The sequence below is a fragment of the Engraulis encrasicolus genome, unplaced genomic scaffold (genome assembly GCF_034702125.1).
Source record: "Engraulis encrasicolus isolate BLACKSEA-1 unplaced genomic scaffold, IST_EnEncr_1.0 scaffold_29_np1212, whole genome shotgun sequence".
Lineage (NCBI taxonomy): Eukaryota > Metazoa > Chordata > Actinopteri > Clupeiformes > Engraulidae > Engraulis > Engraulis encrasicolus.
In genome coordinates this window covers 862,598-869,727 of record NW_026945588.1, presented here as the reverse complement: position 1 = coordinate 869,727, position 7,130 = coordinate 862,598, and the positions used below count along the sequence as shown (strand labels likewise).

Genomic DNA, 7,130 nt, shown 5'->3' with positions numbered 1-7,130 from the left:
ATATGTTGACAGTATATCATTTTGTGCAAGATGCGGGAAGAAAAATTAAAATACATATTGTGATAAAAACGTGTTCTTTATCTCTCTTTCTCACATAATATGTTGACAGTATATCATTGGAATGTTTAGTGAAACGTTTCCCTGGAAAATAATAACATATCGTAAATCAACCACGAGACTGAAACCGTAGGCTAAATCAACCACGAAACACGGGCAACTGTCGGTACCTTACCTGTCGCTTCTGCCTTATCTGTCGCTCTTGTCACCTGATTGGCTGAAATGAACGATCCATGTTTTAGAGGCTGTCCGGGTTATCGCCTGTTCATAAACAATCGTATTTTAAGTTTTCCTGGTAGACTGTTCGTTTTTATTTAATAACAAAACACCGTGAAGCAGAACATTAACATTGAAATCGCGTCGCATTCACCGATCTTAATGTACTGAAATGAATTTCGACACAGGATTGTTATACCCCCTGGTTTACTATGTTTACTGCTAAGCTAATGTAGCACGTTGTGTAACACACGACCACCGGTACATTAAGTTTATATTGGCCGCGAAATATTTTACATCTGTAAGTTAATACAGTATACTATTTTACATCTATAACCTATCTATAGCCTACTATTTCCACGATCTGCTTACCTTGATCCCCACAGATACCACGCAAAACGCCAAAATACGAGGGAATGCACTCATTGACTGAATATTGCTACTGTGACAGACTGAGCAAGTGGCTGGATTACATTAACTTGCTTTTCGTTTTTACCTGGTAACAATTATATAATAATTATATTCTCTATAACATAACAACGTTAAAAATGCAACTAAGTAGAAGCTTGCAGGGACACCAGTGTTTTATTTCACCTTTATTTTGGAATTCCCAGATGCCAGTTTAAATCAGCTGAAATAACTTACAGTATTAAGTAATGTGCCATTTATATATATATATATATTTTTTTTTAAAAACAACAACAAAAAAACAAACAAACAAACAAAAAAAACTTATACACTGCATACCCCTACTTGAATAAAAATAACATTTTGTTAAACAGGTGCATGAGTAAGGGACAGCTCTTCCACATACCCATGTCATTGTAATGGGGGCAGGCGTTTGTTTACATTTCAAAAAAACATCTTCATTTATTCCCAATAACATTCAAAAGGTTATGCAACATCAGCAGACAACTAGCAAACAGACAGTGATACCTTTTGGGATGGTATTTGGATTAGGCCTATGTTAAGAAGGTTTTTAATACAATCAAAGTCTGCCCCCATTAGAATAGCTCAGATCTCAGAAAGAGCTGAGTCAAAAGAATGCCATCATCACCGGGTAGCCTACTGACAAGTCAAGGGTAGCATGAGCTATACAACAGCATATTGAAATTGGCAGAAACTATCTTTTAAGAGACAAATGGTTGAGTAATCCAGTGCCACTTTGATGTTATGGGCATTCTAATTTACCAGAAATCACCAGACATAACCTTCCATTCATTTTCAATGGTTTTTTTTCTTCTGGTGAGTTAGAATGTCCATACCACCAAAGCACCAAAGCGTGGTATGGAAATCTATGGGACAATGAAGAGGGAAGTGTGGGTGACCAGATCACACAAAAAAACAGCTGGCATCAAAGCATCAAGGATATCTGGGCTTCTATAACCCTGATGCAATGCCACTGCCCATTGACTTCAATGGTGCGACACCTTTCATTCTGACACACATTGAGACACACTGCCATGCAAAGCAAGTAAGAGTGTGGGAAGATATAATCACAAATAGTAGCTACATTCCTGTCCTGATGCATCTGCCAGATGGCAATCTAGCAAAGAACTTGTGCCGAGGGTGCAGTAACACATGGAGAACCATGATGTGACGCAGTATGTGATGGTTTATTAGCAGTTTTGTGGTTGTAGTGTCTTCTACAGGGTTCACAAGAAGTGTAGATTTTGCAGAGGTTTTGGTGGCCCATGACTGGTCCTGGATGGTGCACCACCTCCACCGAATCTCCCCTGATGCTGATGAGTTGGACATGCTGGAAATGTCATCTAAAGTTTGGCAAAGAGAGAAGATTAGAGGAGAGTGCGTGCGTGCGTGCGTCCCATTTTAACCTGATGCTGCATACACAATGCATTGTCCAAGGCGCCTAAAGTGACATGGGTGCATTCCAATATGCAGACTCCTGTCCATTCTCATGCAAGATGATGGTCTTGGCTTTTAAATGCAACTAATTTCATGTTTTTATGTGCCTCAGAGGCTGAGCAAGTTAGGTTTTTACCGCCCCTGGCAAAAAGTATGGAATCACCTGTCGTGGAGGATGTTCATTCAGTCATTTTTATTTTTTAGAAATATGATGGATCACAGACCTGACTCAGAACTGAACTCATTTCAAAGGGCAACTGTCTGGCCTTAAGAAACACCAAAAGAAATCATGAAAAGTAATTCCATTAGTAAGTAAGAGTTACTTTTTTAGAGCATGCATAGGGAAAAAAAATATGGAATGACTCAGCTCTGAGGAAAAAAATATGGAATCATGAAAAACAAACACACAAACAAGCACTTCAAAAACTTTTTCTGGATTTTGGAACAACGTACAGCCTCTGAGTAATAGTATTAATGAGAAAAAAACGGTATCCTTTATCAATTTGGCTTCAAATGTCTCTGATTACAGTGACAGAACATCTTGGGACCTTGCCATTGACCATTTAAAAGTGATACTGTCCCATTTTTGGAAATAAGCTCATATTACACATCCCCTTGAGTTAAATAACTGACTTTTACCTTTCTCCTGTACTTTCAACCGTTCTCTGAGAACGGCAGTGCAAATTTTACCTCCGAGCTAGCAGTTAACATGGACTCCTATGAGACCAGTTAGCCGCCAGCTGAAATGAGTTCAGTTCTGAGTCGGGTCTGTGATCCATCATATTTCTAAAAAATAAAAACGACTGAATGAACGTCCTCCACGACAGGTGATTCCATACTTTTTGCCAGGGACTGTATATGGGTTGTAATAACCAACCTACCGTAGAGCACATTTGTTGTCAATGAGTAATGTCGTTGACCGCCCTCCTCCTCCAGGTGAGCCATTCGTGTACATCCGTGGACTGGCAGCAACACAGCATCTGAACAGACAAAATCCAAGGCGACATTGCAGTACAAAAATATTAGATTACAGTCTTGCATTACATTTTGTGGTAATGCAGTTATGAGTGTTACAACACACCCCAGTTGCAGGCTTATTATTGTGCTTCTGGGTTCACTCTGTTTATCTAAGTGGCCTCTGTCTTCAGTCTACAAGAAAGTAAGCTGTATCTGTTGTGTCTCATCTGAATTTTAATATAATACTCCTCTTGTAGAATATACCCCATGTGGACTTTGGGAATCATAGACGTTTTGACATTTACTTTTTCCACAATTAAGACCTCTGTGTCATATTCCCAAGGAATGGTAGCATCGCATCTGCTCTGCTGTGCTGAGTCAAAGTAATTCATAAGCCTACTGGTTGTGTTTTCCCTGCCCATTCACAACTTTGATGGCCTGCAATTTATTCAGATGTGTTCTACAACTTTTTGATGAAACTTCCATTTTACATTTGATACCACAAACTAGGCTTACTTGTTGTGCTGTGTGGATTTTTGTTAAGCAGGGATCTCACTTACCAATTAGCATGTTCTCCTCTTGTTACCAGCATCAGTCTGAACCTGACTGGACACCTGTGCACGTCACCATATGTGAACTCTGAGGGCAAGTGTAGAAGCCTGGCAAATAAAGACAGGAATAAGTCTCAGTATCACTGTAGGCTGTACAGCAGGGGTGGGCAACTTTCATTATAAGGTGGGCCAACATTTTTAATAACCACAATCAGTGGGCCACATCACACACTTGAGGACCTTATGCATTGAGTGTGCAACATAAGCATTCACGCAATAATGCCACCAGGTCACATTTAAGATTTAACTAGGAGTATTTTGTTATGGATCTTATGTAGTGATAGACTTACCATTTCTTGTTATGGCATATCTGGCCTATTCCCAAGAGAAGGCTGATGTCCCTGTCTGTTGATCTGATTTTGACGTCGGCAAGATGCTTCGTGCTGTCTGGGTTTCAAACCTAGTGGTGAAATGACAAGGGATTTTATGTAAACAAAATGCTTATTTCAGTAAGTGTACATACAGTAAACAGATCTAAGAAGTTCCCAGAGCACCCTACGATAGCTGGCATGGTTGGCACAAAGACCCAAAGAGCAAAATTGTCCCAAGATTGTCTTCCAAACAATTCCACTCCAAACATTTTCCTTCTGAAATAAACAATGTCCATATCCAATCAAACCTCAGTAGGCAGCTATCTCGTCAGGTCGGCCTTACCATAGACACATCTGTGGCCCGTAAATTTACAATCTCAAACGTCATCACCATATAAGCCATGGCACAACACAAGCGTTTTTTTGATAATAAACAAGATATCTCGGCACGTTTGCGCTAGTTATCTGAACACTGATTGTTAGCGAATGCCCGAAATAGTGTAGAGCTAGCTGCCATTTATGTTATGCTAGCTAGGGTCAAGTCATCTCATCCAAACTAGCCACAGTAAGGGGGGAATTACGCTTCAAATGAACGGGAATGACTAAAAACTTTAGAAATATATTGTTAGAATGTACCGTATACAAGGTTAGTCTATGAGGTTAAATAGTTTTCTTACATATATATCTCAGTTACGTACCTTATCTTCTGCACGAATCGAGGCCTCCTGTTTCATTGGCACGAATGAATGAAAAATCCTGTCAGGGAGCGGAGCAGTTAACTGCAGCCGTTTGTTTACAGTTGTTACCAGGGCAACGCAGCTAGGACCCCAAAGCGACAGATAAGGCAGAAGCGACAGGTAAGGTACCGACAGCAATATCGTGAATTCACCACGTCCTTGTACATTCTGCCTAGAATTTCCCCCAGAATTTCCCCCAGAATTTCCCACATTTTTTCCGTGAACACTTTACGACTGGCGCGTGATACGGTTGCCCTGAAAGTCCAAGAACGTTAGTATTTGTTTGGTTTGTACCGTAACCAAAAGGAACGTTTTTAAGTGGTAGATTTTTGGTTTGGTTATAACCAAACCTTTAGAGAACCAAAGTCAAACGTTTTTTTCCGTTCTCTGTTACTAGGGTAGGCCAGAAATTAAATCTTCTCACACATAGGCTACATTTGCATATTCCTCTCCTTTGATGTCGTTTAAGTGGCTGGCTTCATTTTCAACCAAATAATAGTCTTCGCCTAGTTAAATGTAGACATTTAAACCTACATTTTACAGTAGCCAGGTAGGCTAATAAAAAAAAGTCCTCAAAGTCGCAGACGGTTGGTTTTCGCACTGCAATGATTCAGCAAATGCTCTCTGCATAACGTGTTGCCTATGCTTTGTTTCATCCTAGAACTTCTGAAAGATAAAATAAAACACTCCAGCTGATGAAAGCATTTATTTTTGTACGCTATGAAATGACAATGTCTGATGAAGCTCCTTTTAAGATTGCATTAACGTCATTGCGCACGGTGGGAACAGAACACGAGTCTATCAATTAGGAAGCAGCTGCGTTACCGATGACCCACTGATTCTTACATCATTTCTGTGATAAAAACTCGATTTCACAACGCATGCCCGACTCCCCAACATGATCGCATTTTCAACAATCCTTGATGGACTTCCCCTGTAGGGTAGACTGAGTACATGTAACCGGTTGGAATTTCACTCTGCATTGTTTGAGTTGAGATGTAATAAAGACTCCGAGACAAGATTGCAGATTCAAAGCTTTAGTGAGGGTTCTGGAATTGTCAGACACAGTACATTCACCATGGGGCTTGGGGCTGCACACTCCCACTCCTCTTCCCACAGCATACAGAGACAGGCAAGTTATAATAAACACATTTAACAGCAGCACCAAACATGGTGAAACATATGAGAAAAACAAATAAAATCGCTAGTGTGTGTGTGTGAGTGTGTGTGTGTGTGTGTGTGTGTGTGTGTGTGTGTGTGTGTGTGTGTGTGTGTGTGTGTGTGCGCGTGTGTTGCAGCAGGCTGTGTGGAGCTAGAGTGGCATGGGGGTGGGGGTGTATTTCTAGTGTAGATTAATTTACTGCTAAGTCTTTGACATGCATTGTAGTTCATTTTATCCATTTTAGTATACCAGCCACAGGCACAAGTTACCATCAAACCTTCCTGCTCGATTGAATGCAATGCTACTGTCATACTATGTATCTTCTTAACTCATCAGTTTTAATCCTGTGTGTATTTTTGTCAAGTATGTTTGTAAACTGAAATTGTGTGCTTACATTTATGTTGGTGTTGTAATCTGTGTTGGTGTTGTTGTATCTAAATTTCCCCACTTTTCATTGCGACAGGTACAAATTGCTTGCATTATATTATTGCATGTTACTGCTGTACAGGCTTGGCGAGACGCAGCAAGGAGAGACCAGGCTCAGGCAGAAGACAACACCATGGACCTCAACACATTCCACACCCGGTGGAGATGGACGAGTGACCTGACCTGAGATTTTGTTTTCTTTTCAGATCTACACCTCCACCACCATCATGTACGTTTTTTCAGTTATTTGATGTGTTAACATGGGTTTATGTTTTGAAATTACAGATGGTGTAACTTCAATCTGCTCATTACCGTGCCGGGCCGCGACAGCGTACCGTGATCATTACACCCTGTGGCCATTCGGAATGCGGGGGGCAGTATAGCACCGCTTTTGCAGAGCAGCGTCTGCCTGTGTCTATGGTCTGTTTGTGCTTCCGTCCTTGCCCGTCCCCCAGTTTTAGTAGTAGTAGAAATACAGTCAGCAAATTGCATGTTTTATTTAGCATTGGGCATTTGATAGGGCATTTGATAATAACACAAGTGTGAGCCCTAAACAAGACCACAACCACAATAACCAATTTTAGGACCATAGGCCTATTCAACCGTTTCCACAACCTCACTGATCACAGTTGCTTCATCTGTAATGCCAGGGCTAAGAATAACGAAAATAGCAAAACAGAGTAGGCTAATAAACCGTAATGGAGAGACTGAGGAGACATGAAATCAAGCGGCGGAGTTCGGACCATTTTGAGTGGACCGATGTCGCTTGCTTTGTGTAGCCCTATCA

General features: G+C 40.8%; 1 long non-coding RNA gene across 1 annotated transcript; it reads right to left on the bottom strand.

Annotated features, from left to right (window-relative positions):
• Positions 1–234: 234 nt before the first annotated feature.
• On the bottom strand, positions 235–4,885 carry LOC134443286 (uncharacterized). The gene is made up of 6 exons (XR_010033623.1): positions 4,717–4,885; positions 3,998–4,107; positions 3,657–3,755; positions 3,021–3,119; positions 646–2,045; positions 235–318 (listed from the first exon to the last, which is right to left on the bottom strand). It is a non-coding gene; the product is annotated as an uncharacterized LOC134443286 (long non-coding RNA).
• Between the last annotated feature and the right edge of the window lie 2,245 nt (positions 4,886–7,130).